Source organism: Symphalangus syndactylus, chromosome X, assembly GCF_028878055.3.
Source record: "Symphalangus syndactylus isolate Jambi chromosome X, NHGRI_mSymSyn1-v2.1_pri, whole genome shotgun sequence".
Lineage (NCBI taxonomy): Eukaryota > Metazoa > Chordata > Mammalia > Primates > Hylobatidae > Symphalangus > Symphalangus syndactylus.
The window spans coordinates 113806882-113832900 of record NC_072447.2 but is presented as its reverse complement, the minus strand read 5'-3'; the positions used below and the strand labels follow the sequence as shown (position 1 = coordinate 113832900).

Genomic DNA, 26019 nt, shown 5'->3' with positions numbered 1-26019 from the left:
GGTAGTAATTATAATAATCTATACATGTCTTAAGATTCATAGAACTTTATTCCCAAAAAAGCCAATTTGGCTGTATGATAATTGAACAAAATTCAAAAATGTACATGAGAAGCAAAACACTGAACTCTCCCAGTCTCAGCTTTCATACTCACAAAATAAGTGATCCAGGATTCTGAGCATTTTAAACGTTTTTTTGCCCTGGTTTTTTATTTACACCAAAAGTTTTAAACATACAGCAAAATATTTTAAAAATGAGCACCTCTGCACCTACCATACAGCTTTAATAAATTAGAATATTATTGATTCAGTTGTCCTCTATGTATCCTTCCTGAATACGATTCATCTCCCCCAACCATCTACAAGGGGAACCTCTACTCTAAAGTAGTTGACTTCCTTGTTGCCCACGTTTTTATATATTTATTATGTTTGTATGTATCCACAAATCACATATAGTGTTGTTTCATGTTTATACCCTTAAATAAATGGTAAATTGTATACAGAAAGATCATTAGGCAAATTACATTTTTCACTTAACTTCTAATTATCCATGTTTATACATGTAGCTCTACTTCATCTGTTTTTCACTGCTGAATATTATTCACTTTTATGAATATACCACAAGGTAGTTACCCATTGTCATGTTGATGGACATCTGGAGCTACATTTTTCCTTCAGCCAGACACTGAGATTTACTTTCTCTGATTTGTATTATAAAAACAAAAGATCTGGCTGGGCACAGTGGCTCATGCCTGTAATCTGAGCACTTTGGGAGGCCAAGGCAGGCAAATCATTTGAGGTCAGGAGTTTGAGACCAGCCTGGCCAACATGGTGAAATCCCATCTCTACTAAAAATACAAAAATTAGGTGGTCATGATGGCATGGATCTGTAATCCCAGCCACTCAGGAGGCAGAGGCTGAAGTGAGCCAAGATCGTGCCACTGCTCTCCAGCCTGGGCACAAAGTGAGACTCTGTCTGAAAAAATAAAATAAAACCTATTTCTATTTCTACCATCCCAGAGTCCAGAGTCCTTCCGCACTGACTTTCTGTTTCTATAAACCCTTGGATCTAAGAGTGTATACACTTTTTTCCCACTTTGTGAGGTCCTGTAGCACAATCCTGTCTGTCTTGTGGCAGGGAGTGCAGTTAGGACCTTGCATTTCAGAATTCACATATAAGAAAGTAGGACGCTTGCCCATCCAAGATGGCTGAATAGGAAGAGCTCCAGTCTACAGCTCCCAGTGTGAGCAATGCAGAAGACCGGTGATTTCTGCATTTCCAACTGAGGTACCGGGTTCATCTCACTGGGGACTGTCGGACAGTGGGTGCAGCCCACGAAGCGTGAGCCTAAGCAGGGAGGGGCATCGCCTCACCTGGGAAGCACAAGGGGTCGGGGAATTCCCTTTCCTAGCCAAGGGAGGCCGTGACAGACGGTACATGGAAAATTGGGACACTCCCACCCTAATACTGCGCTTTTCCAATGGTCTTAGCAAACAGCACACCAGGAGATTATATCTTGCACCTGGCTCAAAGGGTCCCATGCCCACAGAACCTCGCTCACTGCTAGCATAGCAGTCTGAGATAGAACTGCAAGGTGGCAGCAAGGCTGGGGGAGAGGCATCTGCCATTGCTGAGGCTTGAGTAGGTAAACAAAGCAGGCAGGAAGCTCGAACTGGGTGAAGCCCACTCCAGCTGAAGGAGGCCTGCCTGCTTCTGTAGACTCCACCTCTGGGGGCAGGGCATAGCTGAACAAAAGGCAGCAGAAACTTCTGCAGACTTAAATGTCCCTTTCTGACAGCTTTAAAGAGAGTAGTGGTTCTCCCAGCATGGAGTCTGAGATCTGAGAATGGACAGACTGCCTCCTCAAGTGGGTCCCTGACCCCCAAGTAGCCTAACTAGGTGGCACCTCTCAGTAGGGGCCGATTGACACCTCCTTCTGCCTGGTGCCCCTCTGAGAGGAAGCTTCCAGAGGAAGGATCAGGCAGGAACATCTGCTGTTCTGCAATATTTGCTGTTCTGCAGCCTCCGCTGGTGATACCCAGGCAAACAGGTTCTGGAGTGGAACTCCAGCAAACTCCAACAGACCTGCAGCTGAGGGTCCTGACTGTTAGAAGGAAAACTAACAAACAGAAAGGACATCCACACCAAAACCCCATCTGTACGTCACCATCATCAAAGACCAAAGGTAGATAAACCACAAAGATGGGGAGAAACCAGAGCAGAAAAGCTGAACGTTCCAAAAATCAGAGCACCTCTCCTCCTCCAAAGGAACATAGCTCCTCACCAGCAATGAAAGAAAGCTGGACGGAGAATGACTTTGACAAGTTGAGAGCAGAAGGCTTCAGACAATCGGTAATAACAAACTTCTCCAAGCTAAAGAGGATGTTCGAACCCATCGCAAAGAAGCTAAAAACCTTGAAAAAAGATTAGACGAATGGCTAACTAGAATAAACAGTGTAGAGAAGACCATAAATGACCTGATGGAGCTCAAAACCATGGCATGAGAATTGGTGACGCATGCACAAGCTTCAGTAGCTGATTCAATCAAGTGGCAGAAAGGGTATTAGTGATTAAAGATCAAATGAGTGAAATGCAGCAAGAAGTTTAGAGAAAAAACAATAAAAAGAAACGAACAAAGCCCCCAAGAAATATGGGACTATGTGAAAAGACCAACTCTACATCTGATTGGTGTACCTGAAAGTGATGGGGAGAATGGAGCCAAGCTGGAAAACACTCTGCAGGATATTATCCAGGAGAACTTCCCCAACCTAGCAAGGCAGGCCAACATTCAAATTCAGGAAATACAGAGAACACCGCAAAGATACTCCTCAAGAAGAGCAAATCCAAGACACATAATTGTCAGATTCACCAAAGTTGAAATGAAGAAAAAAATGTTAAGGGCAGCCAGAGAGAAAGGTCAGGCTACCCACAAAGGGAAGCAAATCAGACTAACAGCAGATCTTGCAGCAGAACCTCTACAAGCCAGAAGAGAATGGGGGCCAATATTCAACATTCGTAAAGAAAAGAATTTTCAACTCAGAATTTCATATCCAGCCAAACTAAGCTTCATAAGTGAAGGAGAAATAAAATCCTTTACAGACAAGCAAATGCTGATTTTCTCACCACCAGGCCTGTCTTACAAGAGCTCCTGAAAGAAACACTAAACATGGAAAGAAACAACCAGTACCAGCCACTGCAAAAACATGCCAAATTGTAAAGACCTTCGATGCTAGGAAGAAACTGCATCAACTAACAAGCAAAATAACCAGCTAACATCATAATGACAGGATGAAATTCACATATAACAATATTAACCTTAAATGTAAATGGGCCAAATGCTCCAATTAAAAGACACAGACTGGCAAATTGGATAAAGAGTCAAGATCCATCAGTGTGCTGTATTCAGGAGACCCATCTCACGTGCACAGACACACACAGGATCAAAATAAAGGGACGGAGGAAGATCTACCAAGCAAATGGAAAACAAAAGCAGGGGTTGCAATCCTACTCTCTGATAAAACAGACTTTAAACCAACAAAGATCAAAAGAGACAAAGAAGGCCATTACATAATGGTAAAGGGATCAATTCAACAAGAAGAGCTAACCATTCTAAATATATATGCAGCCACTACAGGAGCACCCAGATTCATAAAGCAAGTCCTTAGAGACGTACAAAGAGACTTAGACTCCCACACAATAATAATGGCAGACTTTAACTCCCCACTGTCAACATCAATGAGACAGATCAATGAGACAGAAAGTTAATAAGAATATCCAGGAATTAAACTTAGCTCTGCACCAAGCAGACTTAATAGACATCTACAGAACTCTCCACCCCAAATCAACAGAATATACATTCTTCTGAATACCACATCACACTTATTCCAAAATTGACCACATAGTTGGAAGTAAAACACTCCTCAGCAAATGTAAAAGAAGAGAAATTATAACAAACTGTCTCTCAGACCACAGTGCAATCAAACTAGAACTCAGGATTAAGAATTTCACTCAAAACCGCTCAACTACATGGAAACTGAACAACCTGCTCCTGAGTGACTACTGGGTACATAACGAAATGAAGGCAGAAATAAAGATGTTCTTGGAAACCAATGAGAACAAAGACATAACATACCAGAATCTCTGGGACACATTTAAAGCAGAGTGTAGAGGAAAATTTATAGCACTAAATGCCCACAAGAGAAAGCAGGAAAGATCTAAAATTGACACTAAAATCATAATTAAAAGAACTAGAGAAGCAAGAGCAAACACATTCAAAACCTAGCAGAAGGTAAGAAATAAATAAGATCAGAGGAGAACTGAAGGAGATAGAGGCACAAAAAACCCTTCAAAAAATCAATGAATCCAGGAGCTGGTTTTCTGAAAAGATCAACAAAACTGATAGACCACTATCAAGCCTAATAAAGAAGAAAAGAGAGAAGAATCAAATAGACGCAATAAAAAATGATAAAGGGGATATCACCACAGAATCCACAGAAATACAAACTATCAGAGAATACTATAAAGACCTCTACATAAATAAACTAGAAAATCTAGAAGAAATGGATAAATTCCTGGACACATACACCCTCCCAAGAATAAACCAGGAAGAAGTTGAATCCCTGAATATACCAATAACAGGATCTGAAATTGAGGCAATAATTAATAGCCTACCAAACAAAAAAAGTCCAGGACCAGATGAATTCACAGCTAAATTCTACCAGAGGTACAAAGAGGAGCTATTCCAATCAATAGAAAAAGAGGGAATCTTCCCTAACTTATTTTATGAGGCCAGCATCATCCTGATACCAAAGCCTGGCAGAGACACAACAAAAAAAGAGAATTTTAGACCAATATCCCTGATGAACATCGATGCAAAAATCCTCAATAAAATACTGGCAAACCGAATCCAGCAACACATCCAAAAGCTTATCCATCACGATCAAGTTGGCTTCATCCCTGTGATGCAAGGCTGGTTCAACACACGCAAATCAATAAACGTAATCATCATATAAACAGAACCAAAGACAAAAACCACATGATTATCTCAACAGATGCAGAAAAGGCCTTTGACAAAATTCAACAGCACTTCATGCTAAAAATTCTCAATAAACTAGGTATTGATTGGATGTATCTCAAAATAATAAGAGCTATTTATGAGAAACTCACAGCCAATATCATACTGAATGAGCATAAACTGGAAGCATTCCCTTTGAAAACTGGCACAAGACAGGGATGCCCTCTCTCACCACTCCTATTCAACATAGTGTTGGAAGTTCTGGCCAGGGCAATCAGGCAGGAGAAAGAAATAAAGGGTTTTCAATTAGGAAAAGAGGAAGTCAAATTGTCCCTGTTTGCAGATGACATGATTGTATATCTAGAAAAACCCATCGTCTCAGCCCAAAATCTCCTTAAGCTGATAGGCAACTTCAGCAAAGTCTCAGGATACAAAATCAATGTGCAAAAATCACAAGCATTCCTATACACCAACAACAGACAAACAGAGAGCCAAATCATGAGTGAACTCCCATTCACAATTGCTTCAAAGAGAATAAAATACCCAGGAATCCAACTTACAAGGGATATGAAGGACCTCTTCAAGGAGAACTACAAACCACTGCTCAGTGAAATAAAAGAGGACACAAACAAATGGAAGAATATTCCATGCTCATGGATAGGAAGAATCAATATCGTGAAAATAGCCATACTGCCCAAGGTAATTTATAGATTCAATGCCATCCCCATCAAGCTACCAATGACTTTCTTCACAGAATTGGAAAAAACTACTTTAAAGTTCATATGGAACCAAAAAAGAGCCTGCATTGCCAAAACAATCCTAAGCCAAAAGAACAAAGCTGGAGGCATCATGCTACCTGACTTCAAACTATACTACAAGGCTACAGTAACCAAAACAGCATGGTATTGGTACCAAAACAGAGATATAGACCATTGGAACAGAACAGAGCCCTCAGAAATAGCGCCACACATCTACAACCATCTGATCTTTGACAAACCTGACAAAAAAAAGAAATGCGGAAAGGATTCCCTATTTAATAAATGATGCTGGGAAAACTGGCTAGCCATATGTAGAAAGCTGAAACTGGATCCCTTCCTTACACCTTATGCAAAAATTGATTCAAGATGGATTAAAGACTTAAATGTTAGATCTGAAACCATAAAAACCCTAGAAGAAAACCTAGGCAATACGATTCAGGACATAGGCATGGGCAAGGACTTCATGTCTAAAACACCAAAAGCAATGGCAACAAAAGCCAAAATACACAAATGGGATCTAATTAAACGAAAGAGTTTCTGCACAGCAAAAGAAACCAACATCAGAGTGAACAGGCAACCTACAGAATGGGAGAAAATTTTTACAATCTACTCATCTGACAAAGGGCTAATATCCAGAATCTACAATGAACTTAAACAAATTTACAAGAAAAAATTAAACCCCATCAAAAAGTGGGCAAAGGATATGAACAGACACTTCTCAAAAGAAGACATTTATGCAGCCAAAAGACACATGAAAAAATGCTCATCATCACTGGCCATCAGAGAAATGCAAATCAAAACCACAATGAGATACCATCTCACACCAGTTAGAACGGCCATCATTAAAAAGTCAGGAAACAACAGGTGCTAGAGAGGATGTAGAGAAATAGGAACACTTTTACACTGCTGTTGGGACTGTAAACTAGTTCAACCATTGTGGAAGTCAGTGTGGCGATTCCTCAAGGGTCTAGAACTAGAAATACCATTTGACCCAACCATCCCATTACTGGGTATATACCCAAAGGATTATAAATCATGCTGCTATAAAGACACATGCACATGTATGTTTATTGTGGCACTATTCATAATAGCGAAGACTTGGAACCAACCCAAATGTCCATCAATGATAGACTGGATTAAGAAAATGTGGCACATATAGACCATGGAATACTATGCAGCCATAAAAAAGGATGAGTTCATATCCTTTGTAGGGACATGGATGAAGCTAGAAACCATCGTTCTCAGCAAACTATCGCAAGGACAGAAAACCAAACACCACATGTTCTCACTCACAGGTGGGAATTGAACAATGAGAACACTTGGACACAGGATGGGGAACATCACACGCCGGGGCCTGTCATGGGGTCGGGGGCTGGGGGAGGGATAGCATTAGGACATATACCTAATGTAAATGACAAGTTAATGGGTGCAGCACACCAACATGGCACATGTATACATATGTAACAAACCTGCATGTTGTGCACATGTACCCTAGAACTTAAAGTATAAAAAAAAATAAAAATAAATAAAAATAACGAAAGTAGGACAACTGCTGAGACTAAGCAGAAGCTATACAAGTATTCTATGTACTGCGCTGTTCACTTTTCCATATGTTTAAAAATTTCCAGGCCAGGTGCGGTGGCTCACGCCTGTAATCCCAGCACTTTGGGAGGCCGAGACGGGAGGATCACAAGGTCAGGAGATCAAGACCATCCTGGTTAATATGGTGAAACCCCACCTCTACTAAAAAAAAAATAAATACAAAAAATTAGCTGAGTGTGGTAGCATGCACCTGAAGTCCCAGCTACTCAGGAGGCCGAGGCAGGAGAATCGCTGGAACCCAGGAGGCGGAGGTTGCAGCGAGCTGAGATCGCGCCACTGCACTCTAGCCTAGGCAACAGAGCAAGACTCCGCTCAAAAAAAAAAAAATTCAGACTAAAAGAACATAAAAAACAAGCAAGTAAAGAAAAAAAAAAGATAAGTAGAACAGGGAGGCTTGGCTGGCTTTGCCTGTGGACACAAAGGTAATTCCCTGGTTGCAGCTGGTGGTTTCCCACTTCCTTGTTCTGAACCAAATGGGGCCACATAACCACAGAGACTGCAGAAATTTTTTTTCCCTGTGAAATTCCGGAAGTTGGCAAATGCCCCTATCTGGAAGGTACTCAACTGGTAAAAGAGGCTACTTATCTAAAGGCAATTTTCATTCTGAAATTTTACTTATCTGAATGAAAGCAATTTTCTTTCCTTGAGACCCAAATTCTAACAGTGAGTACACAGATGACAAAGTGTCAAGACAAGTATAATGCTATGCATTACTACTAACAATTATTGAGTACCTGGTATATGTTAGATTTCATGCTAAGAAATTTACATGGGTCATGCCATCTAATCATTGTTACTCAGGAGGGTGGTTACTATTAATAGCATTCTTTTACAGATGAGGAAATGGAAGCTAAGACTTTAATCTTTACTCAGGATCACAGAGCTAAGAATTAAGCAGAACCACAACTATAACTCTAATTCCACTGTACTATTCAAGATCCCTTCAAAACATGTCTATCCGATAAATCAAATGCTGAATTGAACAGAACAGTGTTTAAATACATTATATTATGTTCATCCAAACAATGGAATACTATGTAGCCATCAGAAATCATGTTAAGGATTTACAAGAAAAAAACAAACAACCCCATCAAAAAGTGGGCAAAGGACATGAACAGACACTTCTCAAAAGAAGACATTTATGCAGCCAAAAAACACATGCAAAAATGCTCATCATCACTGGCCATCAGAGAAATGCAAATCAAAACCACAATGAGATACCATCTCACACCAGTTAGAATGGCGATCATTAAAAAGTCAGGAAACAACAGGTGCTGGAGAGGATGTGGAGAAATAGGAACACTTTTACACTGTTGGTGGGACTGTAACTAGTTCAACCATTGTGGAAGTCAGTGTGGCGATTCCTCAGGGATCTAGAACTAGAAATACCATTTGACCCAGCCATCCCATTACTGGGTATATACCCAAAGGACTATAAATCATGCTGCTATAAAGACACATGCACATGTATGTTTGTTGTGGCACTATTCACAATAGCAAAGAGTTGGAACCAACCCAAATGTCCAACAACGATAGACTGGATTAAGAAAATGTGGCACATACACACCATGGAATACTATGCAGCCATAAAAAATGATGAGTTCATGTCCTTTGTAGGGACATGGATGAAACTGGAAAACATCATTCTCAGTAAACTATTGCAAGGACAAAAACCCAAACACTGCATGTTCTCACTCATAGGTGGGAATTGAACAATGAGAACTCATGGACACACGAAAGGGAACATCACACTCCGGGGACTGTTGTGGGTTGGGGGGAGGGGGGAGGGACAGCATTAGGAGATATACCTAATGCTAAATGACGAGTTAATGGGTGCAGGAAATCAACATGGCACATGGATACATATGTAACAAACCTGCACATTGTGCACATGTACCCTAAAACCTGAAGTATAATAATAAAATAAAAATAAATAAAAAATAAAATAAAAAAATAAAGAAATCATGTTAAGAATACTTAGATGGGTAAGCAATCATGCTATATTTTAAATATTACAAAGTATGATATGTAGAATGATCTTTATTTTGTTTCTAAAAATGGTGGCTCACGCCTGTAATCCCAACACTTTGGGAGGCTGAGGCGGATGGATCAGGTCAGGAGTTCAAGACCAACCTGACCAATATGGTGAAACCCTGTCTCTACTAAAAATACAAAAATTAGCCGGGTGCGGTGGCAGTGCCTGTAATCTCAGCTACTCGGGAAGCTTAGGCAGGAGAATCGCTTGAACCTGGGTGGCAGAGGTTGCAGTGAGCCGAAATCTATACCTACAGAAAACTGAGAAGAAATTATACCAACATATTAACAGGAATTATCAGTTATTATTACTGTATTCTTTATTGCTTTCTATAATATTTTATTTCTTTTCCTTACAATTAGCATGGATTACTTTTATAATGAGAAAGAAACAGTTCTGCTTCTTCATTACCAACTGCACAGCTCCTATCTAACTTGCCCAAATCTTATCTATTATGCCATACTGCTTCCTCCCCCACCCTTTGGAATTGCTTTTGACCAATATATAGCACAGTAGATTCTTCACTTGGATAAAGTAAAAAGAGGCCAAAATAATCAGTCCTCATTCCTCTGCTGAGTACTGCTTTCCATGTTTCCGCAGATGGGAAAAGTTATCTGAATCTTTAGCCTTTCTTTTACCCAATGATGACATACATCTAAACACATGCTTAAAGCCTAGGAGAAGGAAAAAAAATAAAAGCAGTCCCTGCTCTAGGAACTTTCAAAGAGAACTTCTGGGAGACTTGGAGAAGATAAAACTGAGTATATGTAAAGGTAGGCAGCTTCTATTTTATGTGGAATGGGAAGAGAGACCTGTGAACAACCCGAAAGCATCTTCCCTCTTCTAAGAATTAAGGGAAGAATACACATAAACCGAAGGCAGAACCTGACAATAAGGTGGCTCCTAGGAAAGCAGATACCTGAGCAGCATTCTGGATAAAAAAGAGAAACTGGTCTCCCTGAATTGCTCTTTACTTACTGTGGTTTCCTCTTTCCCCTTTAAATCTGCAGCATTTATAAGCAGAGTCTTCACTCCTTTGCCAATAACTGAGTCTTAATAAGGCAGCTCAGGTCATAAACAACCTCTCAACTATCTTTTTCAGTGATGAGTCCAACGCTAAGCCAAAAAGCAGCCACCTCTGAGGTGAAGGTGCCAAAAGACTGTCCCTTTTTAACTGCATATGACCCCAAACTAAGTCTCAGTTTAGAATCCCTCAGGTTCCAGAGCAGCTGACCAGATGAGCACTGGGAAAGGGGGTACTGAGATGCTAAAATCATTCCAAGACATTTAAACTCAACAGGTTCAGACTGAGTCTATCTCATGACCTCAGAGCAGTCCTAGAGATCTGAGGTCTGAATTTCTTCCTGGGGAAAGTCATGCTTTTTAAAAATCTGAGAGTATCATAAATGAAATCTAGAAAAAGAAAAGGCCATGGGGATACTGCACTGTCATAATATCATGTGGCTCGAAGGCCAACAGGATATCAGTTTTGCAATGCCAAGATCACGTGTCAGGCTGCCCCGGTTCCCCATGCCTACCCCCATACTTCCCTCATCTACCTTGGCTCACATGCAACCTACAGTCCTCTCTCCATCCAGCAACGCACCTCCTGCTCTCTGCAGCACAGATGAAATTTCATCTCATCCCCTTCAAAAGCTTCTTTAGACTGAGTCAGCAGATATGACCAAATGATCCTACTTGCATCACAGATCCACTCCTTTCCTGGCACACATGAAGATGAGCAACTTTAGGGTTTCAGTGGGGAGCAGAGGGGTACTGTACACTTTCTGGAGCAGCGGGATGTGTGTCAGCGTGCTGCTATGCACTTTTCTTACCCAAGGCGGGGTGAGGGAAGAGTTTCCTGCCATTTAAACCATACCACTCAGTGACTCACTCCATGAGTTCCCCCACCCTTGCTACATACACATGGATAACCAAGCACATTAAGTGCTGGGTGTTCAGAATACAGCTAAACCGTCTGATTACAACCCAAAGCCTGGGAAACCTTAATCTCTGTTCCCTTTTCCTTCATGTATTCCTTCAAGATATCCCAACTCAGAGGTCGAGGCTGCAGTGAGCCATGATCACGCCACTGCACTCCAGCCTGGGCAACAGAGTGAGACAGTTTCAAAAACAACAACAAGAAACAAGACAGCCCAACGTCAGAGAAAGTCTCAAAAGGCTAGTTTCTCTAAGAGGCTCCCAGCCCATTGTGAATTCTTGAGCCCAGGTCTCTAGCTGATAAGGAAGAATCTTAGACTGGAGGCTGTAGAAACAGTTGACTCAGACTAATGACTGCTCTTTTATTGAGTAAGTGTGCTGTGGTTAATAACTAAAAAGCTACGATCTTCTAGTCCTGGGAAGAGCTCAGATCAACTACCAGAAGCATCACTAGTCACCATTTGTACTACAAGCAAAAAGAAATGACTGGTTAGCTTTTATTTCTGATATGAACACTTCTGACAGCTGCAGAGGTTTCTCAAGCCTCTAGAGAAGTAGAAAATCCCTGCTCTGATCCTTATGTCAAAGACTGTGAATGTGAACTCTTGTGTATCTCCATCTGTAAAGATCGTAAGATGACATCACTAGGATGAATTGTAGCTTTCCAAGATCTCACCATCCCCATTATGGTGTTCCTCTTAAATACTCAAGAAATGTCTCCCACTGCCTTCTAGCTTATTAACAGAGTCACTGTCCTACTGTACATATGTAATTTCTTCCTCTCTTTCTCTGCCTATGCTAGATCTAATTCCTCTAAACTCAGGGTCAGCAAAATATGGTCCTTCTGTTTTGGCTTCTTTATTGGCATGATTATATATATATATATAATTTTTTCCAACTTAACTGCTTTTAAGTGTACAGTTCAGTGCCATTAAGTACATTCACACTGTTGCGTAACCATGACTGCCAGCTATCTCCAGAACTTTTTCATCTGGTCCTCCTGTTTATGTAAATAAAGTTTTATTTGAACACAACCACACTAATTTGTTTGCATTTTTCTGTGATGCTTTCATGCTCCAAACAGTTAAATAGTTAAAACACAGAGATCATATGGCTTGCAAAGTCTAAAATATTTACTCTCTGGCCCTTTACAGGAAATAATTGCCAATCTCTGCTCTAATCCAAAATATACACTGGATTTCTACTTTAAAATAGCACTTGGCTAGCAGTCACTAACATAGCCTCTCTTAATTTCCCACTCAAATACCTATGAAGATATAGAAAAAGATAAAATTCCCCAAACACTGAAAACTTAGACTGATGGCCAACTTATTACCAGGATCTGGGAGAAATCTCCATTAACAATAAGCCTAATGCTGAAATGAGAAAAAACAATCTGGCCAATTCGTGCAGCAGCCCACAGAAACCTAAAAGAAGATAGGAAACATTGAGTCCTTCCACAACTGTCAGCCTCATGGCTTAGAAGCCAAGAGTTCATCTAGAAACTGGCAAACTGGACATCCATTTGGACTACATGGTTACTACTTGCAGAGGAAATCAGCAATTCTCAAAACTGGTCTACATTCACATGGAGACTCTAATTCCCCAAAATCAAAAGGGCAGAAGTGGCAGAACTGGTGCTGGCACACTGTGTGCTAGGAGTGGGAGCCCTCACAAGTAACACTCAGGTAGTAACACATGTGGGAGGCTGTACTGTTTCGCATAGTTTATCTGGTTCAGAGCATCTGAGAACATTGTAGTAGGGGTAGACAATTCCACATGGGTCCAGCAGAACCCACTAGATGAGTAGCTGACAGACACTGTGAAACACGTTAAAAGCTATGTGTATCAACCTGCCTGCCAACGGTGGAGCTGAAAAGGGTTCTAACCAATATGAGAGAGAATCTGAGCTTTAGGATATTCAAAGGCAATCTACATACTCTGTATTTGATGAAAGACAGATCCTTTTTTGAATATTCATAAACCATACAAAAAACCTGACCAGGCATGGTGGCTCATGCCTGTATTCCCAACACTGGGAAGTCAAGGTGGGAGTATCACTTGAGGTCAGGAGTTCAAGACTGGGCAATACCGCAAAACCCTGTATATATATATATATATATATATATATTTTTTTTTTTTTTTTTTTTTTAAATTAGCCAAGTATGGTGGTGTTTTCCTGTAGTCCCAGTTATTTTGGAGTCAGAGGTGAGAGGAACACTTGAGCCCAGGAGTTTGAAGATTCCATGAGCTATGAACATGCCACTGCACTCCAGTCTGGGCAACAGAGCAAGACCCTGTAGCTTTACAAAAAAAAAAAGTTCATATGAAAACCTCTGGCAGCACAAGGGAAATGCATATTACTCTGACAACTCAGAGGAAACAAAAATGTCTTAATTTTGTGTATAAACCAGAAGAAATATTTTAGAAAACTGTTTATATCCTCAACAGAATGAAAGAAAACATGGACTCTATGAAACAAGTATAGAAAGCCACTAGAATAAAACATCGAGAAGGAAAGACAAGCTAGGGTAAGTAGCTCAACAGAGCTAGAAAGAAATACAGAGAAATTAACATTGTAACAAAAATAAATAAATTTCACACTGGAGACAGCAGAGAGCAAAATCAATCAAATTAATAGTATGGAAGCCAAATCTGAGGCTCTCCCAAGCATGCAAAGGAAAAGGAAAATTTATCTTAGAAAGCTAACAAAGATTGATATTAGGAAATCTATAATACGATATACCAAATGGGGAGATCAAAGTAGAAAACACAAATGAACCTCTTAATAGATTCCTAGAAAACATCAGCTAAACTCAACAACTATTCTTTTTTTTTTTTTTTTTTGAGACAGAATCTGACTCTGTCAACCAGGCTGAGTGCAGTGGCACAGTCTCGGCTCACTGCAACCTCCACCTCCCGGGTTCATGTGATTCTCTTCCCGCAGCCTCTCGAGTAGCTGGGATTACAGGCATGTACCACCATGTCTGTATATATACATAGACTATATATATATAGTATATAGTCTATATATATAGACTATGTACATATATATATATATATATATATATAGTCTATGTATATATAGTATTTTTAGTAGAGATGGGATTTCACCATGTTGGTCAGGCTGGTCTCGAACTCCTGATGTCAAGTGATCCTTCTGCCTCAGCCTCCTGAAGTGCTGGGATTACAGGCGTGAGCCACCACACCTGGCCAACTATTCTTGATTTTTGTAAAGACTTGATAATTTAAGAATAAGGTAATTCCCTAACATTATAAAAAAACATCTAACTTAAACCAATAGCCAACATCAGAGCCAACTAATATGAACCACTAGAAACATTTCTATTAAGTGAATCACTAGAAACATTTCCATTAAAATCAGAAGCAAGAGAAGGACTCCTGCTAGTACTGCTATTATTTAACATTATCCAAAAAGATCTAGCCAATACAATCAGGTTTGAAAGCAAAACAGTAGTTTTGTTCTTTAAAAGGAAATAAAGTTATCATATGGGAGCTGACGTGATTAATTTCAAAAATAATCCAAGAGAAGCAACTGAAAAACTATTAGAAATAAGAATTAAGCATAGACACACAAAATCAAAAATTTTCCTACCTACCAGTAATAACTAGTTTGAAAATATAATAAAGAAATATCATAAACCATCAACTATCCAGGGATGATCCTGATGAGAAATATATGCGATATACACACATGCACGTGAGCAACTAAGGAACATAAAAGAAAATTAATAGATTAACATATCATGTCTTTTCCTGGATGACAGACTCAGTGTTGTGATGATGTCAATGAAATTTTAGGTTTAAAGTAATTCTAATCAAAATCCTGGTAGGATTTTGAGGAGAACCTGACAAAAACATTCCAAGTTCATTTGGACGAAAAAATGGTTGAGACTAGCTAAGAAAAAAGTGTGGGTAATGTGCTAGGCTGCAGAGAAAGCAAAGGAAATCTGGTTTACCAGCTGTTGCAAATATAAGGGTATGAAACTGATGGAAAACCCAAGAGAGAGATCAATGAATAATACAAGCTGAAAAAATAAATCCTAGCATATATAAGAATTTATGTATGATAAAAGTATAATAGCAATAATCATAGGAAAATAGTTATTTGATGAATGGTGCTCAAATAAATGACTCTCTGGGGGAAAATATAAGCTATACTCTACTTCATGCTAGTCACAAAATGAATTTTTGATGGACTGACAAGTTAAATATTTTTAAAACTATTTTAAAACTGGATTCTCTATCTAACCTTAGAATGGGAAATGTCTTTTCAAGTGTAAAAGCCGTGGAAGAAATTACCATGATCTGAAGGGGGTTTAGAAATCAATCAATTTGACCAATAAAAATGTAAACCAAATCTATTATCAAAAGCATCATTAAAAAGTTAGAAGACAATCTGGGGAAAACATTTACTGCAAAAGTGATAAAGGATTAAGACTCTTTATATATGTAAAACTCATACAAATCAACAAGGGAAACACCTGTACATCAAAACTCAGCAGAGACCATGAGGTGACAATCTACAGAATAAAATATGTAAATAGCTAATAGATATAAGTAACAACCATATTATGCATATGTTCCAAATTACATATAATGATATTTGAAAGAAAAAAAAACTGACGCAAAAGGCAAGGGAAAAAGAAAAGAGAAGCCACCAGTGAGATGTGAGATGTGTTGGGGGAACTGGGGGGTGAGGGGGAGGTCTGGTTACACTGCAACACAGTCCTTTATCCTATCCCTGAGGTTTTCAAAAGGAAATTTTATTTGTTAATAACCGGTGAGGCAGGCTAGTTCATATTTTAGGACTGGGTAGGTTCCCTAAGGTGAATGAGACATGTAACATTTTTCCAAGTTAGTAGCAGGATAGTAAGTGTGAAACCATCTCTAAGGGTATGTTGGTTTTATTCAAACCGAAGTGAGGAAAAGAATTCTGTGGCTTGGATGTCAACGGCACTGGTAGATAGCTCTTCAGGAAAGTACCATTCACATCAGCCAAATGAGTCAAAAGAAAATGGTTCAGATTCAAAGAGATATAGAACAGCACTGCATGTACAGACACAATACAACAAACAACTCTGACGCTGCTATGTAAGCATTTACAGAGAAGAGGAGCCAAGAACAGGGAGGATAAGAGGCCTTCAGAGGCAGAAGGCTGCCAGGCTGGAATTCTAGGAGTTGGAGACACTAGAGATCAAAAGAACACGATGCCCAAGGTTGCTGTGGTAGTGGGCCAGGTAGAAACCCCTTCTAATTTTGGCTCCACACCCTGGATGCATGCTTTCCACTGAGGCAGCCTTTCCAGCAGCAGGCTACAGCAGCAGGACTTAGCAAGTCACATGTCAACTGAGGTACATATAAATGAAGCATTCCAGGACCCAGACATAACACTGTAGTACTATCATTCCCTCCTGTCAAGTGTACCATGGGAACCATGTGGAGAATCCTGTCCCTTCTCCACCCCAATGGGAGTTGCCAGCCTTTGCCCAGCACAGGACATGCAGCCTGCTGCACACGTCATGCCCCTTTCCTATAGTGACTGGGCGTGCCTCCAGGAAGAACATGCTGGCCCCTGGTTAGCTGGGAAGCTGGTAAACTCATGTGTGGCTGGCACAGCAAAGGGCCCATAGAGAAAGCAAGAGAGATAGGTATACGATGCTAGTCAACAAACCCAAAGAACACACGGGCATAAAGATCACAACAGAGCTCATCCATGTACACTGAGACATAGGGAATTTTAAATAAGATGCTTTCATACTTTTAACAATTTAAACAACAATGGGATAGTAGAAAACATTCACTTCAGCAACACAAGGTCATGATTAGCAGCATGGGCTCTGGAGTGAGAGAAACTTTGGATCAAATCCTGCATGTACCACATGCAAGCCACATCCAGTCATGTAAACTTTCTGAGCCTCAGTTCTCTTGACCAAACTACTATTAATAGTACCAGTACTACTATTAGTACTTCCCACACAGTTTTGTTAGAAGGATTAAATAAAATAATCAATGTTAAGTGTTTCCCACCATGCCTAGGCACACAGTAAACCTGATTATGTTATGATCACTGGCAAGAGAAGAAAGAATAGGAATCCTGACTCTGCCACGAAGTAATCTTAGCCAAGTTATGTAATAGTTCTCGGTCCCCTACTGCTCTATTTATAGTATGGATAATGTATTCACTATCCCCCAACACTATTTTAGAGATTAGATGAGAAAATTTAAAGCAAAGAACTTTTAAACAGTAAAGAACAATACTAATGTAAAGTGAAAGTATTTTAAGGGCTCTCTACTTTTGAAAATACTGATTTTTAACTCAACATGGTATTTCCACACAATGGAATAATATGCACCCATTAAAAATGGTGTGTATCAGCCACCGTGTTGGTTCATTCCTGTAATCTCAGCACTTTAGGAGGCTGAGGCAGGAGCATCACTTGAGGCCAGAAGTTTCAGACCAGTGTGAACAACATGAGACTCCGTCTCTACAAAAAAAAAAAAAAATTATTAGCTAGGCATAGTGGTGCACACCTGTGGTCCCAGCTACTTGAGAGGCTGATGTGGAAGGATCACTTAAGTCAAGCAGGCCACGGCTGCAGTGAACCGTGAATGCACCACTGCACTCCAGCCTGGGCAACAGAGCAAAACGTGGTCTCGAAAACAAAGAAAAAAATGTTGTGTATTATAAAACGTTGGATAACTCTCCAGGGAATTATGCTAGGTGATTTTTTAAAAGTCAACCCCAAAGGTAATATAATGTATAATTATATTTACACAAGATTCCTAAAATAGCAAAATTATAGATATGAAGAATAGATTCATGGTTGCCAGGGATCAGGGATGGGGTTTAGATGTGTAGATGGTGGGTATGGCTATAAAAGAATGACAGAAGAGATCCGCATGGTGACGGAACTGTTCTGGTTTATCAGATCATATCAATGAAAATATCCTGGCAGTGATACTGTACTATAGTTTTGCCAGAGGTTACCAGTGGAGGAAACTAGGTAAAAGGTACATGGGATTTCTTCATGTTTTTTCCTATATTATTTTTTCTACATTATTATACTTAATAGACAACAGGTCTTCAATAAGTTAATGGGAAACACATATTATTAAAAAAAAACTATGCATGAATTTCAAATTTTTTTGCACCAAAATAAACTCGTGCTAACTTATTCTAACATGTCTGAACAGGATCTAGTTTGAGGCACTAAGAAGGAAAAGACACCAGTTTGAAAAGAGCCCCTAACAGAACAACAATAATTCTGCTAAAATTGAAGCAAGAACAAACATCAAATTTATAGTGAAGCTTGGGTGGAAGGATGGTGAAGTCATTTATGCTTTATAAAAGTTTACAGAGACAATGCCCAGAAGACATCAGCAGTTTACAGGATAACTCATTTTAAGAAAGGGTGAGATGTTGATGATGAAGCCTGCAGTGGCAGACTACCTACGTCAATTTGTATCTTGTTCATTTCTTAATTGAAGAAGACCAATGGTTAATAGCAGAAATGATAGCCAACACCACAGACATCTCAATTGGCTCAGCTTACACAATTCTGACTGAAAAATTAAAGATGAGCAAACTTTCCCCATGATGGGTTTCAAAATTGCACCCAGATCAGCTGAAGATGAGGACAGAGCTTTCAATGGAAATTTTAAACAGGCGGGATAAAGATCCTGAAGCATGTCTTCAAAGAATTATAACAGGAGATGGAACATGATCCTGAAGACAAAGCACAATCATAGCAATGTCTACCAAGCAATGAAAGTGGTCCGGTCAAAGCAAAAGTGGACCAGTCAAGAGCAAAGGTCATGGCAGCAGGTTTTGGGGATGCTCAACACATTTTGCTTGTTGATTTTTTCAAGAGTCAAAGGACAATAACACCTACTTATTATGACAGTGTTTTGATAAAGTCAGCCAAAGCTTTAGTGAAAAAATGCCCAGGAAAGCTTCACCGGGGAATACTTCTTGACCAGGAAAATGCTCCTGCTCATTCCTCTCATCAAACAAGGGCAATTCTGTGAGAGTTTCGATGGGAAATCATTAGGCAATCATCTCAAAGTCCTGATATGGCTCTTTCTGACTTCATTTTGTTTCTTAAACTTAAAAATATATATATCTTAAAGGCCCTCATTTATCTTTAGTTAATAATGTAAAAAAGAATGCATTGACAGTTACATTCCCAGTACCCTCAGTTCTTTAGGGATGAATTAAATTGCATTCTTTAGGGATGAATTAAATTGACGTTCATGGAGCTTCTGTTGAGAAATGAAGTTTATAATTTTTATCTTTAATTCCATTTTCTGTGAACTTTTTGAAATCTCCTCATATTATATACTTATCTCAAAGTATAAAGTTTAATTTAATTTTATTTTTTGAGACAAAGTTTCGCTATTGTTGCATAGGCTGGAGTGCAATGGTGCAATCTCGGCTCACTGCAACCTCTGCCTCCTGGGTTCAAGCAATTCTCCTGCCTCAGCCTCCTGAATAGCTGGAATTACAGGCGCCCGCCACCATGCCCTGCTAATTTTTTGTATTTTTAGTAGAGACGGGGTTTCACCATGTTGGCCAGGCTGGTCTCGAACTCCTGACCTCAGGTGATCCACCTGCCTCAGCCTTCCAAAGTGCTGGGATTACAGGTGTGAGCCACTGTGCCCAACCTAAAGTTTAATTTTAAAATGTGATGATCCAAAGGATCACACTAGCTCCACAGCAATGGATCCTAACCAGATTGAAATGTCTGAAAGGACATACACAGAATTCAGAATCTGGATGGCAAGAAGCTCAAGGAGACTCCAGAGAAAGTTGAAACTCAATCAAAGAAAGCCAGTAAAATGATCCAAGAGTTAAAAGAAAACATAGCCATTTTAAGAAAGAGCCAAACAGAACTGCTAGAATTGAAAAACTTCACTACAAAAGTTTCCAAATACAACTGGAAGCATTAACAACAGACTAGACCAAGCTGAGGAAAGAAATTCAGACCTCAAAGAATGGTCCTACGAATTAACCCAGTCAGACAAGAATAAAGAAAAAAGAATTTTTAAAAATGAGCAAAAGTTTCAAGATATATGAGATTATGTAATAAGACCAAACCTAAGACTCACTAGCATTCCTGAGAGAGAAAGAAACACAGTGGGCAACTTGGAAAACATATTTGAGGATACAGTTCATGAAAATTTCTCCAATCTTGTTAGAGAGGACAACACGCAAATTAAAGAAATTCAGAGAACTCCTGCAAGATACTATACAAGATGACCATCCACAAGACACATAGTCATCAGACTTTCCAAGGTCAATGAAAAAGAAAAAATCTTAAAGGCAGCTAGACAAAAGGGTCAGATCACTTACAAAGGGAATCCCGTCAGGCTAACAGCAGACTTCTCAGCAGAACCCTTTCAAGCCAGAAGAGACTGGGGGCCTATTTTCAGCATCCTTAGAAAAAAGAAATTCCAAACAAGAATTTCATATCCCACCAAACTAAGCTTCATAAGAGAAGGAGAAATAAAATCTTTTCTAGACAGGCAAATGCTAAGGGAACTCGTTACCACTAAACCAGCCTTACGAGAGCTCCTTAAGGGAGTTCTAAACATGGGAACAAAAGAACAATACCTGCTACCACAAAAACACATTTAAGTACATAGCCCATAGACTCCAAAAAGCAACTACACAATCGAGACTACAAAGCAACCAATTAACAACATCATGAAAGGAACAAAACCTCATATATCAATATTAATGTTGAATGTAAACAGTCTAAATGTCCACTGAAAGGGCACAGAGTGGCAAGATGGATAAAAACAACCAAGACCTAACTGCCTGCTGTCTTCAAGAGAAGCATCTCACATGTGATGACACCCACAGGCTCAAAGTAATGGGATAGAGAAAAATCTATCATGCAAATGAAAAACAAAAAAGAACAGGGGTCGATATTCTTATATCAGATAAAAAGACTACAAACCAAAAACAATAAAAAAGGACAAATAAGAGTATTACATAATGGTAAAGGCTTCAATTCAATAAGGAGACTTAACTATCCTAAATACATATGCACCCAACATTGGAGCACCCAAATTCATAAAACACATACTTTGAAACCTACAAAAAGACTTAGATAGCCACACAATAATAATGGGGACTTCAATACTCCACTATGGTGTTAGACAGATCATCAAGTCAGAAAATGAACAAAGAAATTCTGGACTTAAATTTGACAGTTGACCAATTGGACCTAATAGACATCTACAGAATACTCCACCCAACAATCACAGAATAAACACTCTTCTCATCTGCACATGGAACATACTCTAAGATCAAACACATGTTTGGCCATAAAGTAAGTCTCAATAAATTCAAAAAGCTTGAAATCATTCCAAGCATACTCTTGTTCCACAGTGGAATAAAAATAGAAATCAATACCAAGAAGACCCAATTATGTGGAAATTAAACAACTTGTTCCTGAATGATTTTGGGATAAACCATAAAATTAAGGCAGAAATCAAGAAATTCTTTGACATTAATGAAAACATAGAAACAACATATGAAAATCTATAGGATGCAGCAAAAACAGTATTAAGAGGAAAATTTATAGTGCTAAATGCCTACATCAAAAAGTTAGAAAGACCTCAAATTAACAAGCTGAAGTTGTATCTAGAGGAACTAGAAAACAAGAACTAACTCCAAAGCAAGAAGAAAAGATATAACTAAAACCAGAGCAGAAATGAATGAAACTGAAACCCAAAAAAATCTATACCAAGGATTAATAAAAAAAGGTTGGTTATTTGAAAGGATAAACAAGATCTATAAATTGATAGCTAGATCAACAATGAATAAAGAGAGAAGACCCAAATAACCACAATCAGAGATGACAAATGTGACATTACAACTGATCCCAAAAAAATATAAAAGAACCTCAGAGACTACTATGAACACTTCCATGCCCACAAATTAGAAAATCTAGAGAAAATGGATGGATTCCTGGAAACACACAACCTCCCAAGAATGAATCAGGAAGAAACTAAAACCTTGAGCAAATAACAAGTTCTGAAATTGAATCAGTAATTTTAAAAAAAGAAAACCTACCAACCAAAAAAAGCCATGGACCACATAGATTCAGAGCTAAATTCTATCAGATGGATAAAAAAGAAAGAGCTGGCACCAATCTTACTATTACAAAAAAAAAAAAAAATCAAGGAGGAGAGACTCCTCCCTAAATCATGCTACAAAGCCAGCATCACCTTGATACCAAAATCTGGCCAAGACACAATGAAAAAAGAAAACTACAGGCCAATATCCCTGATGAACATAGAAGCAAAAATCCTCAACAAAATACTAGCAAACTGAATCCAGCAGCACATCAAATAGTTAATTCACCAAAATCAAGTAGGCTTCATTTCTGGGATGCAAAGTTGGTTCAACATATGCAAATCAATAAATGTGATTCGACACATAAACAGAATTTAAAACAAGGACCATATGATCATCTCAATAGTCAAAGAAAAAGGTTTTTTATATAATCCAACTTCCCTTCATGATAAAAACCTTCAACAAGCTAAACATTGAAAGAATATACCTCAAAATAATAAGAGTAATCTAAGAAAACCCCACAGCCAACATCATACTGAATGAGCAAAAGCTAGAAGCATTCCCCTTGAGAACTGGAACAAGACAAGGATGCCCACTCTCACCATTCCTATTCAACACAGTAGGAGAAATCAGGCATAGGAATAAAAGGAGAAATCAGGCAAGAGGAATCAGGCAAGAGGAATAAAAGGCATCCAAATAGGAAAAGAAGAATTCAAACTATCTTCTCTTCACTGATGATATAATTCTATACCTAGAAAACCCTAAAGACTCCAACAAAAGGCTCCTAGAACTGATAAACGACTTCAGTGAAGTTTCAGGATACAAAATCATATAAAAAAAATCAGTAGCATTTCTATACACCAATAACATTCAAGCTGAGAATCAAATCAAGAATGTAATCCCATTTACAATAGCTACAAAAACATAAAATGCCTAGGAATACATCCAGCCAAGGAGATGAAAGATCTCTACGAGGAGAACTACAAAACCCTGCTAAAATAAATCATAGCTGACACAAATGGAAAAGTATTAGATTCTCATGGATTAGAATAATCAACATCGTTCAGATGGCCATACTACCCGAAGCAATCTACAGATTCAATGCTACTCCTATCAAACTACCAAAGTCATTCTTCACAGAATTAGAAAAAACTATTCTAAAATTCATACATAACCAAAAAACAGCCCAAATAGCCAAAGCAATCCTAAGCAAAAAGAACAAACCCAGAGGCACCACATTACCTGACTTCAAACTATACTACAAGGCTATGGTAACCAAAACAGCATGGTACTGGTACAAAAACAGATACAAAGACTAAAGGAATAGGATAGAGAACACAGATATAAAGCCATACACCTACAACTATGTGATGTTCAGCAAAGTCAACAGAAGTAAACAATGGGGAAAGAACTCCCTATTAAATAAATGGTGCTGAGAAACTGGCTATACATGTACACAAGAATGAAACTGCACTCCTTCCTATCACAATATACAAAAATTAACTCAAGATGAATTAAACATTTAAATGTAAGATCTCAAACTATAAAAATCCTAGAAGAAAACCTGGAAAATACCTTCTTGACATTGGCCATGGCAAGGAATTTATAGCTAAGTCCTCAAAAGCAACCAAAACAAAAACAAAAATTGACAAGTGGACCTAATTAAACTAAAGAGCTTCTGCACAGCAAAAGAAACTATCAGCAGAGTAAACAGACAACATACAGAATGGGAAAAAATATTCACAAACTATGCATCTGAAAAAGATCTAATAACCCAAATCTATAAGAAACTTAAACAAATCAACAAACAAAACACAAATAACCTGACTAAAAAGTGGGCAAAGGACGTGCACAGACACTTCTCAAAAGAAGGCATACAAGCAGCCAACAAGCACATGAAAAAATCTCTTTTCACTAATAGTTAGAGAAATGCAAATCAAACCACAATGAGGTCAAGCATGGTGGCTCACTCCTGTAATCCCACCACTTTGGGAGGCTGAGGTAGGCAGATCACCTGAGGTCAGGAGTTCAAGACCAGCCTGGCCAACATGGTAAAACCCCATCTCTACTAAAAATACAAAAATGAGCCAGGCATGGTGACACATGCCTGTAGTCCCAGCTACTTGGGAGGCTGATGCAGGAGAATCACTTGGACCCGGGAGAAGAAGTCTGCAGTGAGCCGAGATCAGGCCACTGTACTCCAACCTGGGCAACAAAGCGAGATTCTGTTTCAAAGAACAACAACAACAACAAAAAAATGAGATATCATCTCACACCAATCAGAATGGCTATTATCAAAAATTTGAAAAATAACAGATGCTGGTGGGGCTGTAGAGAAAAAGGAATGCATATATACTGTTGATGGGAATGTAAATTAGTTCATATCCACTGTGGAAAGCAGGTTGGAGAGTTCTCAAAGAACTAAAAGCAGAACTACCACTCAACCCAGCCATCCCATTACTGGGTATACACCCAAAGGAAAATAAATCATTCTACCAAAAAGATACAAGTACCCGTATATTCATCGCAGCACTATTCACAATAGTAAAGACAAGGAATCAATCTAGATGCCCATCAATGGTGGACTGGATAAAGAAAATATGGTACATGTATACCATGGAATAGTATACAGCCATAAAAAGAATGAAGTCATGTCCTTTGCAGCAGCATGGATGCAGCTGGAGGCCATTACCCTAAGCTAACGAACACAGTAACAGAAAATCAAATACCACATGTTCTCACTTGTGAGCAGAAGCTAAACATTAGATACACATAGACACAAAGATAGGAAAAACAAGCCAGGCATAGTAGCTCATGCCTGTAATCCCAGCTCTTTGGGACGCTGAAGTGGGAGAATTTCTTGAGCCCAGGAGTTTGAGACCAGCCTGGGCAACACGGAAAGACCCCATCTCTACAAAAACTAAAATAATTACCTAGCTAGGTGTCACGGCTAGTGCCTGTAGTCCCAGCTACTTGGGAGGCTGAAGCAGGAGGATCACTTGAGCCCAAGAGGTCGAGGCTATAGTGAGCTGCATTCTCACCACTGCACTCCAGCCTGGGCACCAGAGTGAGAACCTGTCAAAAAATAAAAATAAATAAAAACAACAAACAATGGGGACTATGAGAGAGGGGAGGGAAGGAGGATGACAAGGGCTAAAAACCTACCTATTGAGTACTATGCTCATCACTACCTGAGTGACAGGTTCAATCATGCCCCAAACCTCAGCATCGTGCAACATACCCTTGTAACAAACCTGCACATGTAACCCTTGGATCTAGAAGAAAAATTGGGAAAAAAAAAGGACAAAAAATAAATAAAGGAACAAATACTTGTCCTTGTGCTTGAGAGATTAAGAAAAAAACAGAAGAGGGAATTAATGAAGATAAAAGCTGAAAATTAAGTAGAAAAAAATAAATAAGGTAGAAAGAATAAATAAATTGAAAACATGGTTCTATGTAGCAACCAAAACCAGGTAAGTGCTTACTAACTTGATTAATATATAGAGGAGAGAACACAAAAACAGACAAGATCAAGTCCAAGAAAAAATACATGACTACAGA

At 39.0% G+C, this 26019-nt stretch overlaps 1 protein-coding gene across 17 annotated transcripts in view; it reads right to left on the bottom strand.

The window, feature by feature from the left end:
- TMEM164 (transmembrane protein 164) overlaps window positions 1–26019 on the bottom strand; it is a 175274-nt gene that overhangs the window by 80323 nt on the left and 68932 nt on the right. Inside the window, exon 1 of one of the 17 annotated variants that reach the window (XM_055268668.2) lies at window positions 10967–11172. The exons of the other annotated variants lie outside the window; for them this stretch is intronic. The gene's annotated coding sequence lies outside the window, so the exon portion shown is untranslated. Of the gene's footprint in view, window positions 1–10966; window positions 11173–26019 lie in introns of those variants that run through there. 17 annotated transcript variants of the gene reach the window in all.